Source organism: Saccoglossus kowalevskii, chromosome 6 (assembly GCF_978046115.1).
Source record: "Saccoglossus kowalevskii chromosome 6, keSacKowa6.1, whole genome shotgun sequence".
Taxonomy (NCBI): Eukaryota; Metazoa; Hemichordata; class Enteropneusta; family Harrimaniidae; genus Saccoglossus; species Saccoglossus kowalevskii.
The window spans coordinates 21176329-21190213 of NC_140646.1; the positions used below are offsets into that span (position 1 = coordinate 21176329).

At 40.6% G+C, this 13885-nt stretch overlaps 25 non-coding genes across 25 annotated transcripts; all 25 read left to right on the forward strand.

Annotated features, from left to right (window-relative positions):
- The first annotated feature begins 8 nt into the window (after nucleotides 1–8).
- On the forward strand, nucleotides 9–80 carry TRNAH-GUG (transfer RNA histidin (anticodon GUG)). The gene has a single exon. It is a non-coding gene; the product is annotated as a tRNA-His (tRNA).
- A 458-nt stretch (nucleotides 81–538) lies between these two features.
- Nucleotides 539–610, forward strand: TRNAH-GUG (transfer RNA histidin (anticodon GUG)). The gene has a single exon. It is a non-coding gene; the product is annotated as a tRNA-His (tRNA).
- A 723-nt stretch (nucleotides 611–1333) lies between these two features.
- Nucleotides 1334–1405, forward strand: TRNAH-GUG (transfer RNA histidin (anticodon GUG)). The gene has a single exon. It is a non-coding gene; the product is annotated as a tRNA-His (tRNA).
- Nucleotides 1406–2124: 719 nt separating this feature from the next.
- Nucleotides 2125–2196, forward strand: TRNAH-GUG (transfer RNA histidin (anticodon GUG)). The gene has a single exon. It is a non-coding gene; the product is annotated as a tRNA-His (tRNA).
- Nucleotides 2197–2652: 456 nt separating this feature from the next.
- Nucleotides 2653–2724, forward strand: TRNAH-GUG (transfer RNA histidin (anticodon GUG)). The gene has a single exon. It is a non-coding gene; the product is annotated as a tRNA-His (tRNA).
- A 192-nt stretch (nucleotides 2725–2916) lies between these two features.
- TRNAH-GUG (transfer RNA histidin (anticodon GUG)) lies at nucleotides 2917–2988 on the forward strand. The gene has a single exon. It is a non-coding gene; the product is annotated as a tRNA-His (tRNA).
- Nucleotides 2989–3703: 715 nt separating this feature from the next.
- Nucleotides 3704–3775, forward strand: TRNAH-GUG (transfer RNA histidin (anticodon GUG)). The gene has a single exon. It is a non-coding gene; the product is annotated as a tRNA-His (tRNA).
- A 191-nt stretch (nucleotides 3776–3966) lies between these two features.
- On the forward strand, nucleotides 3967–4038 carry TRNAH-GUG (transfer RNA histidin (anticodon GUG)). Its single transcript has one exon. It is a non-coding gene; the product is annotated as a tRNA-His (tRNA).
- Nucleotides 4039–4230: 192 nt separating this feature from the next.
- Nucleotides 4231–4302, forward strand: TRNAH-GUG (transfer RNA histidin (anticodon GUG)). Its single transcript has one exon. It is a non-coding gene; the product is annotated as a tRNA-His (tRNA).
- A 724-nt stretch (nucleotides 4303–5026) lies between these two features.
- TRNAH-GUG (transfer RNA histidin (anticodon GUG)) lies at nucleotides 5027–5098 on the forward strand. Its single transcript has one exon. It is a non-coding gene; the product is annotated as a tRNA-His (tRNA).
- Nucleotides 5099–5290: 192 nt separating this feature from the next.
- Nucleotides 5291–5362, forward strand: TRNAH-GUG (transfer RNA histidin (anticodon GUG)). The gene has a single exon. It is a non-coding gene; the product is annotated as a tRNA-His (tRNA).
- A 452-nt stretch (nucleotides 5363–5814) lies between these two features.
- Nucleotides 5815–5886, forward strand: TRNAH-GUG (transfer RNA histidin (anticodon GUG)). Its single transcript has one exon. It is a non-coding gene; the product is annotated as a tRNA-His (tRNA).
- Nucleotides 5887–6077: 191 nt separating this feature from the next.
- TRNAH-GUG (transfer RNA histidin (anticodon GUG)) lies at nucleotides 6078–6149 on the forward strand. The gene has a single exon. It is a non-coding gene; the product is annotated as a tRNA-His (tRNA).
- A 192-nt stretch (nucleotides 6150–6341) lies between these two features.
- TRNAH-GUG (transfer RNA histidin (anticodon GUG)) lies at nucleotides 6342–6413 on the forward strand. Its single transcript has one exon. It is a non-coding gene; the product is annotated as a tRNA-His (tRNA).
- A 1774-nt stretch (nucleotides 6414–8187) lies between these two features.
- Nucleotides 8188–8259, forward strand: TRNAH-GUG (transfer RNA histidin (anticodon GUG)). The gene has a single exon. It is a non-coding gene; the product is annotated as a tRNA-His (tRNA).
- A 191-nt stretch (nucleotides 8260–8450) lies between these two features.
- On the forward strand, nucleotides 8451–8522 carry TRNAH-GUG (transfer RNA histidin (anticodon GUG)). Its single transcript has one exon. It is a non-coding gene; the product is annotated as a tRNA-His (tRNA).
- A 192-nt stretch (nucleotides 8523–8714) lies between these two features.
- Nucleotides 8715–8786, forward strand: TRNAH-GUG (transfer RNA histidin (anticodon GUG)). The gene has a single exon. It is a non-coding gene; the product is annotated as a tRNA-His (tRNA).
- Nucleotides 8787–9769: 983 nt separating this feature from the next.
- Nucleotides 9770–9841, forward strand: TRNAH-GUG (transfer RNA histidin (anticodon GUG)). The gene has a single exon. It is a non-coding gene; the product is annotated as a tRNA-His (tRNA).
- A 191-nt stretch (nucleotides 9842–10032) lies between these two features.
- On the forward strand, nucleotides 10033–10104 carry TRNAH-GUG (transfer RNA histidin (anticodon GUG)). Its single transcript has one exon. It is a non-coding gene; the product is annotated as a tRNA-His (tRNA).
- A 192-nt stretch (nucleotides 10105–10296) lies between these two features.
- On the forward strand, nucleotides 10297–10368 carry TRNAH-GUG (transfer RNA histidin (anticodon GUG)). Its single transcript has one exon. It is a non-coding gene; the product is annotated as a tRNA-His (tRNA).
- A 724-nt stretch (nucleotides 10369–11092) lies between these two features.
- Nucleotides 11093–11164, forward strand: TRNAH-GUG (transfer RNA histidin (anticodon GUG)). Its single transcript has one exon. It is a non-coding gene; the product is annotated as a tRNA-His (tRNA).
- Nucleotides 11165–11616: 452 nt separating this feature from the next.
- On the forward strand, nucleotides 11617–11688 carry TRNAH-GUG (transfer RNA histidin (anticodon GUG)). The gene has a single exon. It is a non-coding gene; the product is annotated as a tRNA-His (tRNA).
- A 452-nt stretch (nucleotides 11689–12140) lies between these two features.
- On the forward strand, nucleotides 12141–12212 carry TRNAH-GUG (transfer RNA histidin (anticodon GUG)). The gene has a single exon. It is a non-coding gene; the product is annotated as a tRNA-His (tRNA).
- A 720-nt stretch (nucleotides 12213–12932) lies between these two features.
- TRNAH-GUG (transfer RNA histidin (anticodon GUG)) lies at nucleotides 12933–13004 on the forward strand. Its single transcript has one exon. It is a non-coding gene; the product is annotated as a tRNA-His (tRNA).
- Nucleotides 13005–13719: 715 nt separating this feature from the next.
- TRNAH-GUG (transfer RNA histidin (anticodon GUG)) lies at nucleotides 13720–13791 on the forward strand. Its single transcript has one exon. It is a non-coding gene; the product is annotated as a tRNA-His (tRNA).
- Nucleotides 13792–13885: the final 94 nt, after the last annotated feature.

Consider the following 13885-nt stretch of genomic DNA (forward strand, 5'->3'; position numbering starts at 1 on the left):
TCTAGCTAGCCGTGATCGTCTAGTGGTTAGGACATTGCGTTGTGGCCGCAATAACCCAGGTTCGAATCCTGGTCTCGGCAGATTGTGTGTTATATCGTTGATTTGTTATTTTGAGTCGTATTTTGGGATTCTACTTTCAATTCTTTTCCAGGGTAACAGGTTAGCAAACATAATAACGCAGTCATCATAAACTGTAAATTAAATGCAAAATAAATGCACTATAATTATTCGTCGCTCACTGAGCATCACGTTATCCGAACATGACTCTAGCTAGCCGTGATCGTCTAGTGGTTAGGACATTGCGTTGTGGCTGCAATAACCCAGGTTCGAATCCTGGTCTCGGCAGATTGTGTGTTATGTCGTTGATTTGTTATTTTGAGTCGTATTTTGGGATTCTACTTTCAATTCTTTTCCAGGGTAACAGGTTAGCAAACATAATAACGCAGTCATCATAAACTGTAAATTAAATGCAAAATAAATGCACTATAATTATTCGTCGCTTACTGAGCATCACGTTATCCGAACATGACTCTAGCTAGCCGTGATCGTCTAGTGGTTAGGACATTGCGTTGTGGCCGCAATAACCTAGGTTCGAATCCTGGTCTCGGCAGATTGTGTGTTATGTCGTTGATTTGTTATTTTGAGTCGTATTTTGGGATTCTACTTTCAATTCTTTTCCAGGGTAACAGGTTAGCAAACATAATAACGCAGTCATCATAAACTGTAAATTAAATGCAAAATAAATGCACTATAATTATTCGTCGCTTACTGAGCATCACGTTATCCGAACATGACTCTAGCTAGCCGTGATCGTCTAGTGGTTAGGACATTGCGTTGTGGCTGCAATAACCCAGGTTCGAATCCTGGTCTCGGCAGATTGTGTGTTATGTCGTTGATTTGTTATTTTGAGTCGTATTTTGGGATTCTACTTTCAATTCTTTTCCAGGGTAACAGGTTAGCAAACATAATAACGCAGTCATCATAAACTGTAAATTAAATGCAAAATAAATGCACTATAATTATTCGTCGCTTACTGAGCATCACGTTATCCGAACATGACTCTTGCTAGCCGTGATCGTCTAGTGGTTAGGACATTGCGTTGTGGCTGCAATAACCCAGGTTCGAATCCTGGTCTCGGCAGATTGTGTGTTATGTCGTTGATTTGTTATTTTGAGTCGTATTTTGGGATTCTACTTTCAATTCTTTTCCAGGGTAACAGGTTAGCAAACATAATAACGCAGTCATCATAAACTGTAAATTAAATGCAAAATAAATGCACTATAATTATTCGTCGCTTACTGAGCATCACGTTATCCGAACATGATTCTAGCTAGCCGTGATCGTCTAGTGGTTAGGACATTGCGTTGTGGCCGCAATAACCTAGGTTCGAATCCTGGTCTCGGCAGATTGTGTGTTATGTCGTTGATTTGTTATTTTGAGTCGTATTTTGGGATTCTACTTTCAATTCTTTTCCAGGGTAACAGGTTAGCAAACATAATAACGCAGTCATCATAAACTGTAAATTAAATGCAAAATAAATGCACTATAATTATTCGTCGCTTACTGAGCATCACGTTATCCGAACATGACTCTAGCTAGCCGTGATCGTCTAGTGGTTAGGACATTGCGTTGTGGCTGCAATAACCCAGGTTCGAATCCTGGTCTCGGCAGATTGTGCTATATGTAGTTTTTGTTGTTTTGAGTCGTATTTTGGGATTCTACATTCAATTCCATTTCAGAGTAACAGGTTAGCAAACATAATCACGCAGTCATCATAATCTGTAGATTAAATGCAAGATCAATGCACTATACTTATTCTTCGCTTACTGAGTAGCACGTAATACGAACATGACTCTAGCTAGCCGTGATCGTCTAGTGGTTAGGACATTGCGTTGTGCCCGCAATAACCCAGTTTCGAATCCTGGTCTAGGCAGATTGTGCTATATGTAGTTTTTGTTGTTTTGCGTCGTATTTTGGAATTCTACATTCAATTCCATTTCAGAGTGACAGGTTAGCAAACATAATTACGCAGTCATCATAAACTGTAGATTAAATGCAAGATCAATGCACTATACTTATTCGTCGCTTACTGAGTAGCATGTAATCCGAACATGACTCTAGCTAGCCGTGATCGTCTAGTGGTTAGGACATTGCGTTGTGGCCGCAATAACCCAGGTTCGAATCCTGGTCTCGGCAGATTGTGTGTTATATCGTTGATTTGTTATTTTGAGTCGTATTTTGGGATTCTACTTTCAATTCTTTTCCAGGGTAACAGGTTAGCAAACATAATAACGCAGTCATCATAAACTGTAAATTAAATGCAAAATAAATGCACTATAATTATTCGTCGCTCACTGAGCATCACGTTATCCGAACATGACTCTAGCTAGCCGTGATCGTCTAGTGGTTAGGACATTGCGTTGTGTCCGCAATAACCCAGGTTCGAATCCTGGTCTCGGCAGATTGTGCTATATGTAGTTTTTGTTGTTTTGCGTCATATTTTGGGATTCTACATTAAATTCCATTTCAGAGTAACAGGTTACGAAACGTAATCACGCAGTCATTATAAACTGTAGATTAAATGCAAAATAAATGCACTATACTTATTCGTCGCTTACTGAGCATCACGTTATCCGAACATGACTCTAGCTAGCCGTGATCGTCTAGTGGTTAGGACATTGCGTTGTGGCCGCAATAACCCAGGTTCGAATCCTGGTTTCGGCACATTGTGCTATATGTAGTTTTTGTTGTTTTGCGTCGTATTTTGGGATTCTACATTCAATTTTACTTCCAGGGTAACAGGTTGGCAAACATAATCACGCAGTCATCATAAACTGTAGATTAAATGCAAGATCAATGCACTATACTTATTCGTCGCTTACTGAGCATCACGTTATCTGAATATGACTCTAGCTAGCCGTGATCGTCTAGTGGTTAGGACATTGCGTTGTGGCCGCAATAACCCAGGTTCGAATCCTGGTCTCGGCAGATTGTGCGATATGTAGTTTTTGTTGTTTTGCGTCATATTTTGGGATTCTACATTAAATTCCATTTCAGAGTAACAGGTTACGAAACGTAATCACGCAGTCATTATAAACTGTAGATTAAATGCAAGTTCAATGCACTATACTTATTCGTCGCTTACTGAGTAGCACCTAATCAGGACATGACTGGCTAGCCGTGATCGTCTAGTGGATAGGACATTCCATTGTGACCGCAATAACCCAGGTTCGAAGCCTGGTCTCGGCAGATTGTGCGATATGTGGTTTTGTTGTTTTGAGTCGTATTTTGGGATTCTACATTCAATTTTACTTCCAGGGTAACAGGTTGGCAAACATAATCCCGCAGTCATCATAAACTGTAGATTAAATGCAATATCAATGCACTATACTTATTCCTCGCTTACTGAGTAGCACATAATCCGAATATGACTCTAGCTAGCCGTGATCGTCTAGTGGTTAGGACATTGCGTTGTGGCCGCAATAACCCAGGTTCGAATCCTAGTCTCGGCAGATTGTGCTATATGTAGTTCTTGTTGTTTTGAGTCGTATTTTGGGATTCTACATTCAATTCCATTTCAGAGTAACAGGTTACGAAACATAATCACGCAGTCGTTATAAACTGTAGATTAAATGCAAGTTTAATGCACTATACTTATTCGTCGCTTACTGAGTAGCACCTAATCCGAACATGACTCTAGCTAGCCGTGATCGTCTAGTGGTTAGGACATTGCGTTGTGGTCGCAATAACCCAGGTTCGAATCCTGGTCTCGGCAGATTGTGCGATATGTAGTTTTTGTTGTTTTGAGTCGTATTTTGAGATTCTACATTCAATTCCATTTCAGAGTAACAGGTTACGAATCATAATCACGCAGTCATTATAAACTGTAGATTAAATGCAAAATAAATGCACTATACTTATTCGTCGCTTACTGAGCATCACGTTATCCGAACATGACTCTAGCTAGCCGTGATCGTCTAGTGGTTAGGACATTGCGTTGTGGCCGCAATAACCCAGGTTCGAATCCTGGTCTCGGCACATTGTGCTATATGTAGTTTTTGTTGTTTTGCGTCGTATTTTGGGATTCTACATTCAATTTTACTTCCAGGGTAACAGGTTGGCAAACATAATCACGCAGTCATCATAAACTGTAGATTAAATGCAAGATCAATGCACTATACTTATTCGTCGCTTACTGAGCATCACGTTATCCGAATATGACTCTAGCTAGCCGTGATCGTCTAGTGGTTAGGACATTGCGTTGTGGCCGCAATAACCCAGGTTCGAATCCTGGTCTCGGCAGATTGTGCGATATGTAGTTTTTGTTGTTTTGAGTCGTATTTTGGGATTCTACTTTCAATTCTTTTCCAGGTTAACAGGTTAGCAAACATAATAACGCACTGCAGTCATCATAAACTGTAGATTAAATGCAAAATAAATGCACTATACTTATTCGTCGCTTACTGAGCATCACGTTATCCGAACATGACTCTAGCTAGCCGTGATCGTCTAGTGGTTAGGACATTGCGTTGTGCCCGCAATAACCCAGTTTCGAATCCTGGTCTCGGCAGATTGTGCTATATGTAGTTTTTGTTGTTTTGCGTCGTATTTTGGAATTCTACATTCAATTCCATTTCAGAGTGACAGGTTAGCAAACATAATTACGCAGTCATCATAAACTGTAGATTAAATGCAAGATCAATGCACTATACTTATTCGTCGCTTACTGAGTAGCACGCAATCCGAACATGACTCTAGCTAGCCGTGATCGTCTAGTGGTTAGGACATTGCGTTGTGGCCGCAATAACCCTGGTTCGAATCCTGGTCTCGGCAGATTGTGCGTTATGTCGTTGTTTTGTTATTTTGAGTCGTATTTTGGGATTCTACTTTCAATTCTTTTCCAGGGTAACAGGTTAGCAAACATAATAACGCAGTCATCATAAACTGTAGATTAAATGCAAAATAAATGCACTATACTTATTCGTCGCTTACTGAGCATCACGTTATCCGAACATGACTCTAGCTAGCCGTGATCGTCTAGTGGTTAGGACATTGCGTTGTGGCCGCAATAACCCAGGTTCGAATCCTGGTTTCGGCACATTGTGCTATATGTAGTTTTTGTTGTTTTGCGTCGTATTTTGGGATTCTACATTCAATTTTACTTCCAGGGTAACAGGTTGGCAAACATAATCACGCAGTCATCATAAACTGTAGATTAAATGCAAGATCAATGCACTATACTTATTCGTCGCTTACTGAGCATCACGTTATCTGAATATGACTCTAGCTAGCCGTGATCGTCTAGTGGTTAGGACATTGCGTTGTGGCCGCAATAACCCAGGTTCGAATCCTGGTCTCGGCAGATTGTGCGATATGTAGTTTTTGTTGTTTTGCGTCATATTTTGGGATTCTACATTAAATTCCATTTCAGAGTAACAGGTTACGAAACGTAATCACGCAGTCATTATAAACTGTAGATTAAATGCAAGTTCAATGCACTATACTTATTCGTCGCTTACTGAGTAGCACCTAATCAGGACATGACTGGCTAGCCGTGATCGTCTAGTGGATAGGACATTCCATTGTGACCGCAATAACCCAGGTTCGAAGCCTGGTCTCGGCAGATTGTGCGATATGTGGTTTTGTTGTTTTGAGTCGTATTTTGGGATTCTACATTCAATTTTACTTCCAGGGTAACAGGTTGGCAAACATAATCCCGCAGTCATCATAAACTGTAGATTAAATGCAATATCAATGCACTATACTTATTCCTCGCTTACTGAGTAGCACATAATCCGAATATGACTCTAGCTAGCCGTGATCGTCTAGTGGTTAGGACATTGCGTTGTGGCCGCAATAACCCAGGTTCGAATCCTGGTCTCGGCAGATTGTGCGATATGTAGTTTTTGTTGTTTTGAGTCGTATTTTGAGATTCTACATTCAATTCCATTTCAGAGTAACAGGTTACGAATCATAATCACGCAGTCATTATAAACTGTAGATTAAATGCAAAATAAATGCACTATACTTATTCGTCGCTTACTGAGCATCACGTTATCCGAACATGACTCTAGCTAGCCGTGATCGTCTAGTGGTTAGGACATTGCGTTGTGGCCGCAATAACCCAGGTTCGAATCCTGGTCTCGGCACATTGTGCTATGTGTAGTTTTTGTTGTTTTGCGTCGTATTTTGGGATTCTACATTCAATTTTACTTCCAGGGTAACAGGTTGGCAAACATAATCACGCAGTCATCATAAACTGTAGATTAAATGCAAGATCAATGCACTATACTTATTCGTCGCTTACTGAGCATCACGTTATCCGAATATGACTCTAGCTAGCCGTGATCGTCTAGTGGTTAGGACATTGCGTTGTGGCCGCAATAACCCAGGTTCGAATCCTGGTCTCGGCAGATTGTGCGATATGTAGTTTTTGTTGTTTTGAGTCGTATTTTGGGATTCTACTTTCAATTCTTTTCCAGGTTAACAGGTTAGCAAACATAATAACGCACTGCAGTCATCATAAACTGTAGATTAAATGCAAAATAAATGCACTATACTTATTCGTCGCTTACTGAGCATCACGTTATCCGAACATGACTCTAGCTAGCCGTGATCGTCTAGTGGTTAGGACATTGCGTTGTGCCCGCAATAACCCAGTTTCGAATCCTGGTCTCGGCAGATTGTGCTATATGTAGTTTTTGTTGTTTTGCGTCGTATTTTGGAATTCTACATTCAATTCCATTTCAGAGTGACAGGTTAGCAAACATAATTACGCAGTCATCATAAACTGTAGATTAAATGCAAGATCAATGCACTATACTTATTCGTCGCTTACTGAGTAGCACGCAATCCGAACATGACTCTAGCTAGCCGTGATCGTCTAGTGGTTAGGACATTGCGTTGTGGCCGCAATAACCCTGGTTCGAATCCTGGTCTCGGCAGATTGTGCGTTATGTCGTTGTTTTGTTATTTTGAGTCGTATTTTGGGATTCTACTTTCAATTCTTTTCCAGGGTAACAGGTTAGCAAACATAATAACGCAGTCATCATAAACTGTAGATTAAATGCAAAATAAATGCACTATACTTATTCGTCGCTTACTGAGCATCACGTTATCCGAACATGACTCTAGCTAGCCGTGATCATCTAGTGGTTAGGACATTGCGTTGTGGCCGCAATAACCCAGGTTCGAATCCTGGTCTCGGCAGATTGTGCTATATGTAGTTTTTGTTGTTTTGCGTCATATTTTGGGATTCTACATTAAATTCCATTTCAGAGTAACAGGTTACGAAACGTAATCACGCAGTCATTATAAACTGTAGATTAAATGCAAGTTCAATGCACTATACTTATTCGTCGCTTACTGAGCATCACGTTATCCGAATATGACTCTAGCTAGCCGTAATCGTCTAGTGGTTAGGACATTGAGTTGTGGCCGCTATAACCCAGGTTCGAATCCTGGTCTCGGCAGATTGTGTGATATGTAGTTTTTGTTGTTTTGCGTCATATTTTGGGATTCTACATTAAATTCCATTTCAGAGTAACAGGTTACGAAACGTAATCACGCAGTCATTATAAACTGTAGATTAAATGCAAGTTCAATGCACTATACTTATTCGTCGCTTACTGAGTAGCACCTAATCAGGACATGACTGGCTAGCCGTGATCGTCTAGTGGATAGGACATTCCATTGTGACCGCAATAACCCAGGTTCGAAGCCTGGTCTCGGCAGATTGTGCGATATGTGGTTTTGTTGTTTTGAGTCGTATTTTGGGATTCTACATTCAATTTTACTTCCAGGGTAACAGGTTGGCAAACATAATCCCGCAGTCATCATAAACTGTAGATTAAATGCAAGATCAATGCACTATACTTATTCCTCGCTTACTGAGTAGCACATAATCCGAATATGACTCTAGCTAGCCGTGATCGTCTAGTGGTTAGGACATTGCGTTGTGGCCGCAATAACCCAGGTTCGAATCCTAGTCTCGGCAGATTGTGCTATATGTAGTTCTTGTTGTTTTGAGTCGTATTTTGGGATTCTACATTCAATTCCATTTCAGAGTAACAGGTTACGAAACATAATCACGCAGTCATTATAAACTGTAGATTAAATGCAAGTTTAATGCACTATACTTATTCGTCGCTTACTGAGTAGCACCTAATCCGAACATGACTCTAGCTAGCCGTGATCGTCTAGTGGTTAGGACATTGCGTTGTGGTCGCAATAACCCAGGTTCGAATCCTGGTCTCGGCAGATTGTGCGATATGTAGTTTTTGTTGTTTTGAGTCGTATTTTGAGATTCTACATTCAATTCCATTTCAGAGTAACAGGTTACGAATCATAATCACGCAGTCATTATAAACTGTAGATTAAATGCAAAATAAATGCACTATACTTATTCGTCGCTTACTGAGCATCACGTTATCCGAACATGACTCTAGCTAGCCGTGATCGTCTAGTGGTTAGGACATTGCGTTGTGGCCGCAATAACCCAGGTTCGAATCCTGGTCTCGGCACATTGTGCTATATGTAGTTTTTGTTGTTTTGCGTCGTATTTTGGGATTCTACATTCAATTTTACTTCCAGGGTAACAGGTTGGCAAACATAATCACGCAGTCATCATAAACTGTAGATTAAATGCAAGATCAATGCACTATACTTATTCGTCGCTTACTGAGCATCACGTTATCCGAATATGACTCTAGCTAGCCGTGATCGTCTAGTGGTTAGGACATTGCGTTGTGGCCGCAATAACCCAGGTTCGAATCCTGGTCTCGGCAGATTGTGCGATATGTAGTTTTTGTTGTTTTGAGTCGTATTTTGGGATTCTACTTTCAATTCTTTTCCAGGTTAACAGGTTAGCAAACATAATAACGCACTGCAGTCATCATAAACTGTAGATTAAATGCAAAATAAATGCACTATACTTATTCGTCGCTTACTGAGCATCACGTTATCCGAACATGACTCTAGCTAGCCGTGATCGTCTAGTGGTTAGGACATTGCGTTGTGCCCGCAATAACCCAGTTTCGAATCCTGGTCTCGGCAGATTGTGCTATATGTAGTTTTTGTTGTTTTGCGTCGTATTTTGGAATTCTACATTCAATTCCATTTCAGAGTGACAGGTTAGCAAACATAATTACGCAGTCATCATAAACTGTAGATTAAATGCAAGATCAATGCACTATACTTATTCGTCGCTTACTGAGTAGCACCTAATCAGGACATGACTGGCTAGCCGTGATCGTCTAGTGGATAGGACATTCCATTGTGACCGCAATAACCCAGGTTCGAAGCCTGGTCTCGGCAGATTGTGCGATATGTGGTTTTGTTGTTTTGAGTCGTATTTTGGGATTCTACATTCAATTTTACTTCCAGGGTAACAGGTTGGCAAACATAATCCCGCAGTCATCATAAACTGTAGATTAAATGCAATATCAATGCACTATACTTATTCCTCGCTTACTGAGTAGCACATAATCCGAATATGGCTCTAGCTAGCCGTGATCGTCTAGTGGTTAGGACATTGCGTTGTGGCCGCAATAACCCAGGTTCGAATCCTAGTCTCGGCAGATTGTGCTATATGTAGTCCTTGTTGTTTTGAGTCGTATTTTGGGATTCTACATTCAATTCCATTTCAGAGTAACAGGTTACGAAACATAATCACGCAGTCATTATAAACTGTAGATTAAATGCAAGTTTAATGCACTATACTTATTCGTCGCTTACTGAGTAGCACCTAATCCGAACATGACTCTAGCTAGCCGTGATCGTCTAGTGGTTAGGACATTGCGTTGTGGTCGCAATAACCCAGGTTCGAATCCTGGTCTCGGCAGATTGTGCGATATGTAGTTTTTGTTGTTTTGTGTCGTATTTTGAGATTCTACATTCAATTCCATTTCAGAGTAACAGGTTACGAATCATAATCACGCAGTCATTATAAACTGTAGATTAAATGCAAAATAAATGCACTATACTTATTCGTCGCTTACTGAGCATCACGTTATCCGAACATGACTCTACCTAGCCGTGATCGTCTAGTGGTTAGGACATTGCGTTGTGGCCGCAATAACCCAGGTTCGAATCCTGGTCTCGGCACATTGTGCTATATGTAGTTTTTGTTGTTTTGCGTCGTATTTTGGGATTCTACATTCAATTTTACTTCCAGGGTAACAGGTTGGCAAACATAATCACGCAGTCATCATAAACTGTAGATTAAATGCAAGATCAATGCACTATACTTATTCGTCGCTTACTGAGCATCACGTTATCCGAATATGACTCTAGCTAGCCGTGATCGTCTAGTGGTTAGGACATTGCGTTGTGGCCGCAATAACCCAGGTTCGAATCCTGGTCTCGGCAGATTGTGCGATATGTAGTTTTTGTTGTTTTGAGTCGTATTTTGGGATTATACTTTCAATTCTTTTCCAGGTTAACAGGTTAGCAAACATAATAACGCACTGCAGTCATCATAAACTGTAGATTAAATGCAAAATAAATGCACTATACTTATTCGTCGCTTACTGAGCATCACGTTATCCGAACATGACTCTAGCTAGCCGTGATCGTCTAGTGGTTAGGACATTGCGTTGTGCCCGCAATAACCCAGTTTCGAATCCTGGTCTCGGCAGATTGTGCTATATGTAGTTTTTGTTGTTTTGCGTCGTATTTTGGAATTCTACATTCAATTCCATTTCAGAGTGACAGGTTAGCAAACATAATTACGCAGTCATCATAAACTGTAGATTAAATGCAAGATCAATGCACTATACTTATTCGTCGCTTACTGAGTAGCACGTAATCCGAACATGACTCTAGCTAGCCGTGATCGTCTAGTGGTTAGGACATTGCGTTGTGGCCGCAATAACCCTGGTTCGAATCCTGGTCTCGGCAGATTGTGCGTTATGTCGTTGTTTTGTTATTTTGAGTCGTATTTTGGGATTCTACTTTCAATTTTTTTCCAGGGTAACAGGTTAGCAAACATAATAACGCAGTCATCATAAACTGTAGATTAAATGCAAAATAAATGCACTATACTTATTCGTCGCTTACTGAGCATCACGTTATCCGAACATGACTCTAGCTAGCCGTGATCGTCTAGTGGTTAGGACATTGCGTTGTGGCCGCAATAACCCAGGTTCGAATCCTGGTCTCGGCAGATTGTGCTATATGTAGTTTTTGTTGTTTTGCGTCATATTTTGGGATTCTACATTCAATTCCATTTCAGAGTAACAGGTTACGAAACGTAATCACGCAGTCATTATAAACTGTAGATTAAATACAAGTTCAATGCACTATACTTATTCGTCGCTTACTGAGTAGCACCTAATCAGGACATGACTGGCTAGCCATGATTGTCTAGTGGATAGGACATTGCGTTGTGGCCGCAATAACCCAGGTTCGAATCCTGGTCTCGGGCGATTGTGCTATATGTAGTTTTTGTTGTTTTGCGTCATATTTTGGGATTCTACATTAAATTTCATTTCAGAGTAACAGGTTACGAAACGTAATCACGCAGTCATAATAAACTGTAGATTAAATGCAAGTTCAATGCACTATACTTATTCGTCGCTTACTGAGCATCACGTTATCCGAATAAGACTCTAGCTAGCCGTGATCGTCTAGTGGTTAGGACATTGCGTTGTGGCCGCAATAACCCAGGTTCGAATCCTGGTCTCGGCAGATTGTGCGATTTGTAGTTTTTGTTGTTTTGCGTCATATTTTGGGATTCCACATTAAATTCCATTTCAGAGTAACAGGTTACGAAACGTAATCACGCAGTCATTATAAACTGTAGATTAAATGCAAGTTCAATGTACTATACTTATTCGTCGCTTACTGAGTAGCACCTAATCAGGACATGACTGGCTAGCCGTGATCGTCTAGTGGATAGGACATTCCATTGTGACCGCAATAACCCAGGTTCGAAGCCTGGTCTCGGCAGATTGTGCGATATGTGGTTTTGTTGTTTTGAGTCGTATTTTGGGATTCTACATTCAATTTTACTTCCAGGGTAACAGGTTGGCAAACATAATCCCGCAGTCATCATAAACTGTAGATTAAATGCAAGATCAATGCACTATACTTATTCCTCGCTTACTGAGCATCACGTTATCCGAATATGACTCTAGCTAGCCGTGATCGTCTAGTGGTTAGGACATTGCGTTGTGGCCGCAGTAACCCAGGTTCGAATCCTGGTCTCGGCAGATTGTGCGATATGTAGTTTTTGTTGTTTTGAGTCGTATTTTGGGATTCTACTTTCAATTCTTTTCCAGGTTAACAGGTTAGCAAACATAATAACGCACTGCAGTCATCATAAACTGTAGATTAAATGCAAAATAAATGCACTATACTTATTCGTCGCTTACTGAGCATCACGTTATCCGAACATGACTCTAGCTAGCCGTGATCGTCTAGTGGTTAGGACATTGCGTTGTGCCCGCAATAACCCAGTTTCGAATCCTGGTCTCGGCAGATTGTGCTATATGTAGTTTTTGTTGTTTTGCGTCATATTTTGGGATTCTACATTCAATTCCATTTCAGAGTAACAGGTTACGAAACGTAATCACGCAGTCATTATAAACTGTAGATTAAATGCAAGTTCAATGCACTATACTTATTCGTCGCTTACTGAGTAGCACCTAATCAGGACATGACTGGCTAGCCATGATTGTCTAGTGGATAGGACATTGCGTTGTGGCCGCAATAACCCAGGTTCGAATCCTGGTCTCGGGCGATTGTGCTATATGTAGTTTTTGTTGTTTTGCGTCATATTTTGGGATTCTACATTAAATTTCATTTCAGAGTAACAGGTTACGAAACGTAATCACGCAGTCATAATAAACTGTAGATTAAATGCAAGTTCAATGCACTATACTTATTCGTCGCTTACTGAGCATCACGTTATCCGAATATGACTCTAGCTAGCCGTGATCGTCTAGTGGTTAGGACATTGCGTTGTGGCCGCAATAACCCAGGTTCGAATCCTGGTCTCGGCAGATTGTGCGATATGTAGTTTTTGTTGTTTTGCGTCATATTTTGGGATTCTACATTAAATTCCATTTCAGAGTAACAGGTTACGAAACGTAATCACGCAGTCATTATAAACTGTAGATTAAATGCAAGTTCAATGCACTATACTTATTCGTCGCTTACTGAGTAGCACCTAATCAGGACATGACTGGCTAGCCGTGATCGTCTAGTGGATAGGACATTCCATTGTGACCGCAATAACCCAGGTTCGAAGCCTGGTCTCGGCAGATTGTGCGATATGTGGTTTTGTTGTTTTGAGTCGTATTTTGGGATTCTACATTCAATTTTACTTCCAGGGTAACAGGTTGGCAAACATAATCCCGCAGTCATCATAAACTGTAGATTAAATGCAAGATCAATGCACTATACTTATTCCTCGCTTACTGAGTAGCACATAATCCGAATATGACTCTAGCTAGCCGTGATCGTCTAGTGGTTAGGACATTGCGTTGTGGCCGCAATAACCCAGGTTCGAATCCTAGTCTCGGCAGATTGTGCTATATGTAGTTCTTGTTGTTTTGAGTCGTATTTTGGGATTCTACATTCAATTCCATTTCAGAGTAACAGGTTACGAAACATAATCACGCAGTCATTATAAACTGTAGATTAAATGCAAGTTTAATGCACTATACTTATTCGTCGCTTACTGAGTAGCACCTAATCCGAACATGACTCTAGCTAGCCGTGATCGTCTAGTGGTTTGGACATTGCGTTGTGGTCGCAATAACCCAGGTTCGAATCCTGGTCTCGGCAGATTGTGCGATATGTAGTTTTTGTTGTTTTGAGTCGTATTTTGAGATTCTACATTCAATTCCATTTCAGAGTAACAGGTTACGAATCATAATCA